We start from the raw sequence: 14772 nt of genomic DNA on the forward strand, positions 1-14772 counted from the left end.
TGGGCAGTGTTTAGGTCAATTTTTTGACACAATTTGGGCATGGTGTCTGCATGAAAAATTGGCTATTTTGAGTCTAATTTCACCTCCAATTGGCCTCATACCAATTGGAGTCACATATTTTCAGTTATGGTTTCACAAACCCACTAGACTAAACATTTTCATTTGTAGAGACATTATGTTATTTATGCACATGATATTTTTTTTTTGTTTTTTTTTTAATAAAATGACAATTGCTTTTGGCCCGTTTGTAGAGGAGGCCAAGTATAGTTCATGTCTTGAAATAAATACATAATCGACTAGATGAATGGCTTTGAATCAGAATTAGGGCTTAATCCACTACAGGAGCCGATTATGGGTCTCTCTTGAGAAATTGAAATCAGAGAATCATACTAAAACCAACAGCTCAAACCACTATTTTAGCTAGTTCAAACTAATTTTTTTTAAATATAATTATTTGATGGCTTTAGACAGTGACATGTGAATAAAATTAAGACTGAATTGAAATCAAAATTATCAAAAAAATTAAAATTGGAACCGCAATTAAACTTGACCAAAATTGACTACTACTAAGCTAATCTAGTCCAATTTTTATTTAATTCCTCCACAAGCGTTGAACTATCAATTCACTAAGGAATACAAACACTAAGTGTACCTAATAATTTCTCGTAATGTAATTATATATAATTTTTTTTCTATTATGTTTTACTGCAATTCATATAATGCAATGCTGCTAGAGGAAACATCAAAGAAATTTCTTATTATTTTTTTGGATCCTATTTGCACTTTCACCTCAAACAGCCTTCCATGGCCTAAAAACAGTGTCTTTTTATTCAAATTTGCATCTTAGTCTTTGTTAAATCATCATCATCCTTTTTTTGTTTTGTAGATTTTACATTGAATTATGATAATGGAAATATGTATATAATTAGAAACTTGAACGTTCCACCCATGTTAATTAAATTTCAATATAAGGGAAGTTAAAGTTGGCATATCATGTAATTAAGCTGATTAAGGTTTGATATATAGAAGAGATGGGAATTACTAGTTAATTACCTATCATTATGATTTCTCCCTGTGGGTAATAGAAAAAAACATATGATTGGGCTAAAAATTGACTGGCATAAGAAGTATTATTATATATTACGTTGAAGTTGATAGAGCTTGGAAGTAATTGGGTTATCTTCATTAAAATGTCAAAATTCAATTCCTACTTCTCCGAAGCTAAAAGGGTGTAAAAGAAGCCATAATGGCTCATTGCTTTCAAAGTTTCAATAATCGTATCTTAATTGCTCTAGGCCAGCTATATATGACACTTATATACTATTCTCACGGCCCAATATGAAAAATATCACATGTACATGGCAAAAATTTTAATTATCACCTACCTCAATTAAGGCTGTGTAATCAGTCGATTCGGTTGAATCAAACTGAACTAAAAAAACCAAACAACAGAAATGTAAAAATATCAAAACCAAGCGACACCAATGTTATAAATAAAATTGAACCAAATCGAACAATTTATTTTCGATTCGATTTGATCCAGTTTTTCGATTTCTAAAATTTTCTTACAGTTTCTCGAACTTCTATTATTTTCTTGCATTTTCTGAGAATCCAAATATGAATGGATTTATTATTTACCTCATTCTCCTTTTACCTCAAGATGAAAAAAAAAGGTAAATATGCAAACCCCTCAAATTCCAAAAACTAACAGAAACTCGTGAAGAAATTAGAAAAATCCAAAATCGCAGAAACCCAATTTTGTTAAAGCCAAAAAAAATAAACAGTAATATACTAATATCAAAAATAATAAAGTACAATAACACCACAATCTTTCAATATCTCTCCACAAATTACAAGTTCTCAACAACTCTACACAAAAATTGACACTGAATCCTTAATACGAAATGGAAGAAGTTGTCAAAAAAAAAATCTAGAATGTTGCTGATGCATAAAATCCAAAATCCCAGATCTAGACATCGATGCATCCATGTAGGTGGTGATAGGGAGGGGCAGAATCGCGGGAGAGCCAAGATCACAGAAAAAGAAAGTGAAGAAGAAAAGATGTGAATCTGCCTTGCATAAAAGATGGATAGGAGTGGGATTGTCTCTACCTCTCTGGAAACGTGAAAGAGAAACTTAAAATCAAGAATGGCAAGCAAAGTAGAGAGGAAGAAAAAGAGAGGAGAAGAGAGGAGACGTGCACGAAGAAAAAGCATGCAGGAGAAAGGATTTCAACTTTTGGGGATTCTAAGTTTCTCTTCACAACTTTGAGCTTTGAAGATTGAAAGATTTTTTTTTTTTTGTTATAAGCAAAGAAAATTTTTATTAAATAAAGAAAGAAAGAAGTTCAAAGGTACAACTCAAAGAGAATAGACCGAGTAAGAGGACTCAAAACACATATGCTAAAACATAGAAACAAGATAACCCACAAAAGCTGCATGCTCCTAGATGCTAATAGACGAGAGAAACGATACAAAATATGAAGATAGATGACCAACAAAAATAAGAAATAAAACAGTCCCTTAAATCCACAAGACACAATAAAAAGTGAGTATGATAGTCAAAATGCAGTAACAACCAGGGAAGCTGAAACTAAAGCAACAAAAGACACACATTGCAAAGAAAGAAGGCATAACAAGAAAAAATTTGCAGAACCCCAAAAATAGACTTAGCTAATTCCCTTAAATGTCTCCAATTTCTCTCGAATTTGCTTGAGGAAGATTTGAACCACCTCATCGTTAGGAATTGAGAAAGATTAGCCTAACTCCTTCCAGATAGCTAATGTCTTACGCACTTCCTTTTTAGCATCAAAAGGAGGAGAATCACCTAGAGTATCCATGCTAAGAGGTGCTAATTGAGATGCAAAACTAGAAGTCCTACGATGAGAGTTCATTCTATGGATATCACTATCCGCAGGCTATTCCAAAGTAACACCTAATGCAGCAGGAGACTCTTGGCATTTACTTTTTATAGCCTTCTTCCTTCTGCCCTCACGAGAGAGTTTTGGGGAAATATCAAGCAATTCAGACATCAATTTATTTTTTTTATTTTTTTTTGAGTTTTAGTAGCAACTCCGCCTAAGTAGTTTGCGCTTAGCCGGTCCCAAGCCCGGATAAAGGAGGAGGGTTGCGGTAGGTGACAACCAGCGTAAAAATTTTCGTCACACCTTATGATATGGATTCAAATGATATAAACGTTGGGGCATCCTCTACTAACGACGCGCTACATCGGAGCCCGGGTGTAGTGAGAAATATACAAGGGTGTAAGGTGTTCACCTAAAGCGACGCGTTATGCCGGCGCCCGGGTGTGGTGTTAAGTGAGCAAGGGTTCCCACATCATAGACGGGTGTGGGTAAAGAAGTTAGAACATAGGATAGATAGTAGAACAGATAGTGGAACAGAACATAAGATAGACATAGAAAACAATAGAAAATACCATAAAAAGAGACCAATTAGGAAGGAACAAGATAGGAGGAGGATAAGGGTTGGTACTTGGAATATTGGATCACTTACAGGAAAATTAATGGAGCTTGTGGATACCTTAAAAATGAGAAGGGTGAATATTGCTTGCATTTAGGAGACTAAATAGGCAGGAGAGAAAAGCAAGGAAGTGGGTAATTCAGGGTACAAACTGTGATTTACCGGAAAGGAGAGAAATAAGAACGGAGCGGGCATAATCATAGATAGGACATTGAAAGACGCTGTAATAGCTGTGAAAAGAGTAGGAGATAGAATTATGCTAGTAAAGCTAGTACTAGAACGAAAAATAATAAATGTAGTTAGTGCTTATGCCCCACAAATAAGACTAGATAGTGAGAGTAAACAAAAGTTTTGGGAAGATATGGATGATTTAATACAAAGCATACCGAATGAAGAGAATATTTTCATTGGTGGAGATTTGAATGGACATGTAGAAAGTGATAGGCAAGGCTATGAGAATGTTCATGGAGGTTTTGGTTTTGGCAGTGGAAATGAGGAGGGAAAAAACATCCTAGATTTTGCTATGGCATACGACCTAATGCTAGCAAATACCTACTTTATAAAAAGTGAGTCACATTTAGTGACTTTCAAAAGTGAGCAACATAGAAGCCAAATCGACTTCCTCTTAACCAGGAAGACAAATAGAGCTCTATGCAAAGATTGCAAGGTCATTCCAGGAGAGGCTTTAACAAGTCAACATCGATTAGTGGTCTTAGATGTCAAGTTTAGCAACAATTCAAGTAAGGTCAGAAGAAATAGTGTAGCTCGAACAAAGTGGTGAGAGTTCAAAGGAATAAAGCAAGTTCAAAAATGAGCTTCTCGAGTCTAAAGCATGGAAGCTGAATATGGAGGTCAATGATATGTGGATACAGATGGCATCAAAGATTAGTGAAGTAGCTAGAAAAGTACTTGGAGAGTCTAAATGGCATGGACCACCCTCAAAAGAGAGATGGTAGTGGAATGAGGAAGTACAAAAGGCAGTGAAGAGAAAAAGAGAATGGTATAAGAAATTACCTAAATGTGATAATAATGAAGCATATGAACAGTACAAGATAGCAAAGAAAGAGGCAAAAAAGGCAGTTAGTCAAGTAAGAGTACAGGCCTTTGAAAAGTTATATGAGAAACTTGGAACTAAAGAAGGAGAGAAAGATATTTATAGATTAGTAAGGAGGAGAAAAAGGAAATGTCAAGATCTCAATCAAGTTAGGTGCATTAAGGATAAAGAAGGAAAAGTTATTGGTGAAAGATGAGGACATTAAAAAAAGAAGGAGAAATTATTTTAATGATCTCTTTAATAATAGTCAAAATGGTAATAGCGTGAATATAGACTATAGAACGATAGAAAAGAATGTGAATTATACTAGAAGAATTAGATCTTTAAAAGTAAAGGAAGCACTTAAGAGAATGAAAGTAGGTAAAGCCTGTGGACCCGATGGATTACCAATTGAAGTGTGGAAGTGTTTGAGAGATATGGGAGTGGCATAGTTAACTAAATTATTTAATAAGATTCTAAACTCAAAGAAAATACCTAATGAATGGAGGAGAAGTATTTTAGTACCTATTTTAAAAAATAAGGGAGACATATAGAGTTGCTTGAACTATAGGGGAATTAAACTCATGAGCCATACTATGAAGTTGTGGAAGAGAGTTGTGGAGCATCGACTACGTCATGATACTTCTATCTCTCTCAATCAATTTGGCTTTATGCTCGGTCGTTCAACTATGGAAGCGATCTTTCTCGTTAGAAGCTTGATGGAGAAATATAAAGATGTGAAGAAAGATCTACACATGATTTTTATTGATTTTGAGAAGGCTTATGATAGTGTTCCAAGAGATGTCCTATAGAGTGTGTTAGAACAAAAGAGGGTATCTATTAGGTACATACAAGTGTTGAAAGATATGTATGAATAAACAACTACTATTGTGCGCACAGTGGGAGGGGACACAAGAGATTTTTTGATCTCAATTGGATTACACTAAGGATCAGCTATAAGTCCTTACCTTTCTATATTAGTTTTAGATGAATTGACGAAACATATACAAAAGAGTATTCCTTGGTGCATGATATTTGCGGATGATATTGTTCTGATAGATGAGACGCGAGAATGAGTCAATAGAAAGTTAGAGCTTTGGAGAAGTACTCTAGAGTTAAAGGGCTTTAAGTTAAGTAGAACGAAAACAGAATACATGCATTGCAAGTTCAGTGAAGGCCAAACTGGTGATAGGGAAGGAGTTAGTTTGGATGGAGTGATACTGTCTCAAAGTAATCACTTTAAACATCTCGGCTCAGTCCTTCAAGTAGATGGGAGATGTGAGGAGGATGTTAGTCATAGGATTAAAGCCGAATGGCTGAAGTGGAGACGTGTCACGGGAGTTTTATGTGATCGCAGGATTCCCAGTAAGTTAAAAGGAAAATTTTACCGTACAGCCATACGACCGGCTATGTTATATGGTAGTGAGTGTTGGGCATTAAAGAAGTCGTATGCGTCTAAGATAAGAGTTGCAGAGATGAGAATTTTAAGGTAGATGAGTGGTCATACTAGACTAGATAAAGTCCGTAATGAGAGTATTAGAGAAAAGGTAGGAGTAGTACCAATTGAGGATAAGTTGAGAGAAGAAAGATTAAGGTGGTTTGGTCATGTGAAGTGTAGACATACAGATGCTCCAGTTAGACAAGTAGAGCACATTAGGTTAGAGGATAAAAAGAAATAAAATGGTAAATCTAAATTGATTTGGAGGAGAGTAGTACAATATGACCTAGAAATATTACAAATTTCTGAGAATTTAACCCAAAATTATTTAGAGTAGAGAAAACGAATCCATATAGCTGACCCTAAATTTTTGGAATAAAGGCTTAGTTAAATTGAGTTGAGTTGAGTTGAGTTTGAGTTTTAGTAGCATGTTTAACTTAGAGCATTTACAAAGATTAGGGGTTGGTTCAACAAGGGCTTCACAGGTGGGACTACAAAAGTCTCAAAGGGAATAATAGCTAAGCTATTAGCTAGAGGTTCTGAAAGGCTAAACTCGAGCAAAAGTGGAGCTGGGCATAAAGATGTAGATTCCAATAACTCTAAATTAACTGACGGCTCATGGAAAGGATCACTACCCAATTTTCTGGATGCAGTATCAAAAGCTTAGGGATCCACATAGAAGGCCTTCTCATGCCAAGAGCTAGCAAAAGAAGTGTTGCCCTGCTTGCGTCTTTCTTGTTCCCAGAAGCCGCCTTCCAGACCATCAAATGAAGGCCCTCTACTATCCTCATTTATTAAGGTGGTACCTTGAGCTGAATAGTTGCAGTCTTTACCATATGGAAAAACTTCGCCGTAGCATTCCCACTTCCCAAGTGTTCCACTGCATGCTCAGGTTGCGATTGCTGCTAACTGTCTCGAGCTTCATGTGATTGCTGCTAATTGTCATGGGTTTCTTTGGGGATTAATGAATCATTAATCCTGCTATGACTAGTCACATCAGCGAGAGAGTTGGCTGATGTGTCATCTCCTAGAGATTTTCCCGTCTTTCCATCTTCATGCTCATAAGCATTGCCGCTGCTAATTTGGGGATCAGCTGTGTGGAACCAAGGGGCATAGGAGTTAAAAAAGTCATTGCAAGGTTCTTCGATTACTAAGATGTGAAACTAAGTACCCTCGATGTCAACAAAAATGGATTTTAGAATAAAATTTGTGGAGCTTGTAACCGCAAGAATTCTTTCTGAATGTACCACAAGATTTTTCTCAGGTAATATTATCCATTGTAATGAATGTACCACATTTGCTACCAAGCCATTTGAAGAAGTCGGCATCCCAAACATGCAATGGCACACCGTAAAGACGAACCAAACCAGACGCTTTATTGAAGACAAAGAAGCTTCCCGCGGCTTAACATCCAAAAACCAACGCTCAAGACAATCCATATTCTCTTTGAAGAAACCATCCATCTAATCTTTTGAACCAAAAGTGATTAAGACCGAATACAGAGTCAATTATGGGCCTCTCTTGAGAAATTAAAATCAGAACCATACTAAAACTAACAACTCAAACCACTAGTTAAACTAGTTCAAACTAAATTTTTTTTTAAAATATAATTATATGGTGGCTCAAGAAAGTGATATGTGAATAAAATTAAGACCAAATTGAAATCAAAATCATCAAAAAAGTTAAAATTAGAACCGCTATCCAATTGGACCAAAATTGACTAGTACCGAACTAAGCTAGTCCAATTTTGATTGAATTCCTTCCTAAGCGTTTAACCAGCAATTCTAATCCAAAACTAATCCGAGCCAACCGACTACACATTTGAGAGAGTTTCACAATAAAATGCATTTTTTTTAAATATTATTTAAAATATATTAAATTTTAAATTTTAATTATTTTTTAATTTTTTATAATTATCAAGAGTCCCACATTTAAAAATACAAAGAATTCAAAGAGCTTATAATTGTGAAAAGTTAACTACCTGATTAGTTAATTCTAACCTTGGTCCTAATAAAAAATAATCAATATAAGTAAAAGAAAAATATCAATAATAATTTTAAGAGAAATACCAAACAGATCCAAAATTTCTAACTAATATATATCCAATAACCTAAAATCTCAGCAAACAAAAGTTTTGATTATAATTACAATGTCGCATACTATCAACAATCAAATGTAGCATATTATCATATTATTAATGTAACGACCCAGCCCAGCCCAGTCAGTATTGTCCGCTTTGGCCCGTGGGCCTCACGGATTTGTCCCTTGGGAGGTTTCGCTCCCAAAAGCGCGCTGAAAGGTTTGAAAACTGTCCTTTACATATTGGGCCCATTCGGTACCTGTAGGCGTTACGTATCGCCGTCCCTACAGTCCGTTACAACCCACCAACTTCCGCTGGGGGCGTCCTCGCACCCACTCGTACTGGAGGGAGTCCGGCTCTGATACCAATTGTAACGACCCAGCCCAGCCCAGTCAGTATTGTCCGCTTTGGCCCGTGGGCCTCACGGATTTGCCCCTTGGGAGGTTTCGCTCCCAAAAGCGCCACGACCGTTTAGGTGACCCCACATATATGGCCCAGATTCCCTTCTCCCATTTCCGATGTGGGACGGGCGGCACCTGCAGGCGTTACGTATCGCCGTCCCCACAGTCCGTTACAACCCACCAGCTTCCGCTGGGGGCGTCCTCGCACCCACTCGTACTAGAGGGAGTCGGCCGATACCAATTGAACGACCAGCCAGCCGGTCGCGTGGGCCTCACGGATTGCCTTGGGAGGTTTCGCTCCCAAAGCGCGCTTTGGGAGCGAAACCTCCCAAGGACAATCCGTGAGGCCCACGCCAAAGCGACAATACCGACTGGCTGGTCGTTACAATTGGTATCGAGCGGATCGTGGTGACGGCGATACGCACGCAGTACCGAATGAACTAAGATGTAAGGTTCGGCCAAAACGGTTAAGCGCTTTTGGGAGCGAAACCTCCCAAGGGGCAAATCCGTGAGGCCCACGGGCCAAAGCGGACAATACTGACTGGGCTGGGCTGGGTCGTTACAATTCCGAAACCTCCCAAGGGACAAATCCGTGAGGCCCACGGGCCAAAGCGGACAATACTGACTGGGCTGGGCTGGGTCGTTACAATTGGTATCAGAGCGGACTGTGGTGACGGCGATACGTAACGGCCGCAGGTACCGAATGAACTAAGATGTAAGGTTCAGTTTCAAAACAGTTAGCGCGCTTTTGGGAGCGAAACCTCCCAAGGGGCAAATCCGTGAGGCCCACGGGCCAAAGCGGACAATACTGACTGGGCTGGGCTGGGTCGTTACAATTAAACTAATTTAATTATTATATTATTTTTAATTTTTTATAAGATGCATAATTTTTTATATTCTTATCCAATTTTCTCTAGTTAAAATATTTTTTTATAAGAAATAATAAAAAAAACAAAGAAAATCAACGCACAGACCTCTTAGGGTTCGTTTGGATGGAGTGAAGGGAGATTAATAAAGTAAGGCAACGAAAAGTAAAGGAAAGTATGGTATAGTAAGGCAAGAAAATAATTTTATATATATTTGGGAGGAAAGTAAGGTAAATAAAGATTTTATAATATTATTTTGTTTGATTGGATGGTATTGGAAGGTAAAGTTAAATATAAAAATTACAAAATTATCATTTTTATAAAATTTGTTATTTTATAATAAGAAGAGATAATTTGCACTTTTTCTAAAATTAATATTGACAATACAGGAAATCAACAAATAAAATTTTTGGTAGTGTCACGACCCAACCTATGGGCCGGACCGGCACTAGGACCTGGGCCAGCTTAAAGCCCCCGAGGCCCGTAGTAAGCCTAACTGTTCATTAACCCAACTCTAAGGCCCATTGGGCCCAAATTCAAGAAAACAAACGGACAGAGTCCGGCCATAAAATGGACTTTCCAACGGGGAGTTTTCGACTCACCCGACCTGTAAACACAATAAACAATCCATTGGGGAGCTCAGCTCACCCTCTACATACTCATCAACATAATAATAAATGGGAGCTCAGCTCCCTCATCCAATCCATCAAAACAGACTTAAAATATTAAGTTTACAGGTCCAACATGATAATAATATTACAGACCAAATTCAAATAATTACTGCTAACACATGCGAAAATTCTAGGAGTAAATAAAATTACACAAATATCGATAAACAACCTGCGAAGTATAAAAGCAGGTCAACCCAGAATAAAATATCCTCCTGCGGCCTGTAAAAATTTTTGAACAGGAGTGAGCGTTCGACTCAGAGAGTAAAATATCAATTTTAACCATAATCTCTATAACTATCAGTAACTAATGCACACTGTAGAGTGAAATGCAACATCAACATCATATTCACATCAAAGCATCAAAAAGTTAAATTGGAGCACTCACACACCCTGTAGCATCAATCATAATATATTGGGAGCTGATCCACTATACAGCTCTCTTAAATCCAACCTGGTGCAAGCGAAGAACTCAAGCCGGACTTTCGCTTACTAAACCAAATCGAGGGTCCCAAATGAAGAACTCAAGCCGTGACTACCCCTCGAAGGAACGGTCCCAGTGAAGAACTCAAGCCGTGACTACCCCGTCCTATCCATAGTCCACACCACATCACACGCACGCCAACGCACGCACCGCTCCAAATTACCACAACAACACTCATGGCACATTAATGCTATGAATGCAACATAATTCGTGCCTAGAGTTTAACTACATAAATATATGCATATAAGTGATGCATGGGCATCTTGAACATATAATAATATCGAAATTACAATTAAAATTAATATTTTACTCACGGACTTGACGACAAATTCCGTGGCGGTTGGGCGGAGGAAGAAGGTCATCCGCTCACCGACAATTACATTACATCAATTTAATAAATTAGACTCAATACAAACAAATAAAAATATCAAGGCACGCCCTAAGTCGTAGAAAATCCGCAGAGTCTCCCTATACCTAGGACCTACCCAACCCGCAAAAGGGCTAAAAAAGCACTTCTATACTCACAAACAATAAATCAACAGTTCAATCATATCACACAATTTCTCCTGGGCCCATCAAATCAGTCATTCATCACAATACGCAAAATTTCAATTTTGTCCTTATTATAGATCATTTTTGCAAAAATTGCTCAAACAAGCTCTAAAAATTATAAAACTTTGCCCCGCGGTCCTTAGCAATATTACTAAGCTATTGCAAAAAGAATCGTAATTTTCTAAGCTACCACGAATATTTTATGGATTTTTAATCCTATTTAAGCACTAGAAAATTACGAAAAAACAAGGTTCGGGTTTACCTTTGCCGATTCCGACTTCGGGAACACGCTCGGGACGTCTGACAATGGGGGGCTAGCCAAAACCTCGGCCCAATTCGGAGACTTTTCCGGTAACGGGTCTGTCTGGCCCGAAATTTGCAGACCCGATCAACTGTCGAATTTCCGCGAATCGAGAATACCTACACGAAGCCCATAACACGGGGGTTAGTACATAAATTTTTCAGAATTTTCTAAGCTCATTTAATGCTCGAAAATACACTGCGAAGTTCCGTGGGACCCACCGAAAAACGGTGTCGGAAAAATTCAAAATTTATGTCGTTGCGAAGCTCTCGACGAATGGAGCGTGCTGGTGGCCTCGGTTTTCTCGTGGGATTCACGGTTTTCGAGAAATCTAGCCCAAAAGTCGAAATGGGCTAAAATCTTCCCGAGCAAAAATCGGACAATCCGCTCGATGGATTTCGGCGTTCTTGGTGTCTATGGAAAGCTCTCGCCGAGTAGATGATTTTGGACACAAGACCCGGTCCAATCGGATCGGCCGGATTTGGCCGAGGAAGTCGGCTGGCGCGCAGGGACGCCGCGGCGTTTCCGGCCGCTTGGGAGGCGCCGGCCATTGGCTGGCTGGCTACGCGCCGCCGGGCTGGTCCGGGCTGGCATGCGGCTAGGGGCGGAGAGGAGAGAGAAACGAGAGAGGAAAGGGAGAGAGCCATCGCGCGCGGGAGAAGAAAAAGGAAGAAGGAAAAGGGCCGGTCCGATTCGACTGGTCCGATCCGGTCCGGTTCGATTCGGCCGGTTCGATTCGAAATACAAAATTTTGAATTTTTACTCTGCCTCGGGACCGAAAACGAGGTCCAAAAATTCCGAAAATAATTTCATAAAACTCAGAAAAATACGTAGACTCCAAATATATTTTTAGTTTTGCCACGTGGTCTTTAAATTAATTTTTAAAAATCATCAAAGTTTATATTTTCGGAAAATCGAACCCGATTTTTAAAATCCGAAAAATCTCAGAAAAATTCCAAAAATTCAAATAAAATTAAAATACCAAAAATACTCATAAATAATAAAATTTTGGGGTGTTACAGGTAGGTTAAAAATTGGAGGGTTTTGGGGGGTTTTCAAGCCCCAAGTAATCTCCCAAAAACATTCAATTCACTTAACCCTTCTCAACTCTCCTTCTCAAACAAGGTAAAATTTCTTTAAAACCATACCTTAATTTTCCTTACCACCATAAACTCTCAATCCAAACAAAGGATTAGTTACGAATCTTTGGGCAAAAGAAACAGCTACCAACCTCAGAAACGAACATAACGCAAGCCATGGGGACGATGAGACCGTCTTCCATAGCTTTGTGGCTCTCATCCTCGTTGATTCTCTCGACTGTGCTCTATGTCTTTTCTACACCTCATTCGTTGCTTCAATTTACTCGAACACTGAGGAGCTATGCTTCAATCAGATTTTCAATCACTATTCTCCATATGTACCTTTTATTTCCTTTTTTTTCAGTTTTTTTTTTGGCATTGTATTTATAAGATTACTTTCAGTTAAAGCAGCGCTATTGTGAATTTCTTGAATACTTCAGAGTTTCAAAGGGACTCATTTTTGTGAAAATTTGTGGTGAATCTTCATGCAGATGATGATCGACATTTTTAAGAGAAGACAATCGGTTGTTTTTAAAAGACATTGTTATTTGTACAGACCTTATGTTAGTTACGTATAACGGCATGTTGCATTTTTTTAAGACATGCCAGAGAGGTCAATAAATTACAGATGATGGCCCTATTTGTTGGGGCAGCTAGGTTTGAGTCGACTCCTGCAACAGATCGGTTGAATATGGAATCAGCAGGGTTGCGTGTAAATTAAGGCTTGAATTGGAGCCGATTAAGTTTAAAATAATTTTTTAAAATATAAATTATGTGATAGCTTTAAAAAGTGACACGTAAATGAGATTAAAATTTAAATTATCAATAAAAAAAAAATAGAATCGCTATTAAACTGGTCCTAAACCAAACCGAATCAGTCTAACCTAATTTTGATTTAATTCCTTGGCAAGCATTAAATTCTGGTCCCAAATTAATCGACAAGTTTGACAACAAAAAAGTATTTTTAAAAAATATTATTTTAAATACATTAAATTTCAAATTTTTAAAATAATTAATATAATTCAAAAAAATTGTCAATAATCTCTATCTACATAAAAAGTTGGAAGGTTTTTATTTAGTGCTGCTTTGCAGCATTTTATGAGAAAAACTTAATATGTGAATATATTTTTTCTTAGTTTTATAGTATAGTTCTTATCAAATAGAAATTATTATATTTTATAATTATAATAATAATTATTTTTTATATTAAATATTTAATTTTATTTTTTATTTAATTATTTTTTTATTTTTTAAAATATTTTTATTATTATCACAATTTTTACGATTAACTAATTAAAAATATTAAATATATTTCAATAATTTTATAAATTTCTTATTTAATAATTTTTAAAATTTGAATTATTTCATTTAACTATAAAAATTTAAAAATTATATGTATTAAAATTAAAAAAAATAATTTAAAATTATACTATAAAATTAATCACATTGAATCTCTCTCTTTTATATATTTAATAAATTTTAATTTATTTTAATATTATTTTATTTTTAATAATATTAATTATTTATCTCTCCTCTCTTTTCTCTCTTTTTTCCTCTCTTTCAGACCACTAGATTCATTTCTTTTTCTTCTAATGGTTTTTGTTTTTTTTTTTCCTAATAATCTATCATATTTATATCCATTTGAAATAAATTTAAATTTGTCTTATCAAATTTATATGATTCAGGAACATATCTGAGATTTCTTCCTGGTTGTTCCTCCTCGTTATTCGAGATTTTCTCCCCCTAGTGGAATTTTTTTTTTCAATATTTGAATGGACTATTTGACAATTTAAAATATAATGTAAATCATTTGATTTCTTTTAGTTTGAGACTCAGATATGGATAATGCTTTTTTATTAGTGGAGCCTGGTAATGTGACCTGTTTCTTCATTAACGCTTGGTGGTTTAATATCTTTCGTGAGCCACAAAGATAACAAATTTCTGAAAGAGCAGTATTGTAGAAGTTCTTTTTTTGTTGTCATCCAAAATCAATAAGGATCAGTTATCCAAATATAATATTTTAATTATCTATATTTGTATTTTTTTTCTCTTACGAAAATATAATATTGTACTCATCTTATTATTCTTATTAATGAAATATTAAATTTTATTTTCTCTCAAAAAAAATATTAATGCTATATAATAATAATTGTGGAAATGGTAAACAAAAAATTTATATTAATATTTAATTTAATTTTTTTTATTTTTTATAGTATAATTAATAAATAATTAATATTTTTTAAATAAATAATTAGTATTATTACTTTGATTAATATTAATCATGTTATATTGTTTTATTATTTTTTAGAAAATTTTTAAAATCATATATATATATATATATATATATATATATATATATATATATATATATATATATATATATATATATAT

This window comes from Hevea brasiliensis, chromosome 9, assembly GCF_030052815.1.
Source record: "Hevea brasiliensis isolate MT/VB/25A 57/8 chromosome 9, ASM3005281v1, whole genome shotgun sequence".
In the NCBI taxonomy this organism is placed as follows: Eukaryota; Viridiplantae; Streptophyta; class Magnoliopsida; order Malpighiales; family Euphorbiaceae; genus Hevea; species Hevea brasiliensis.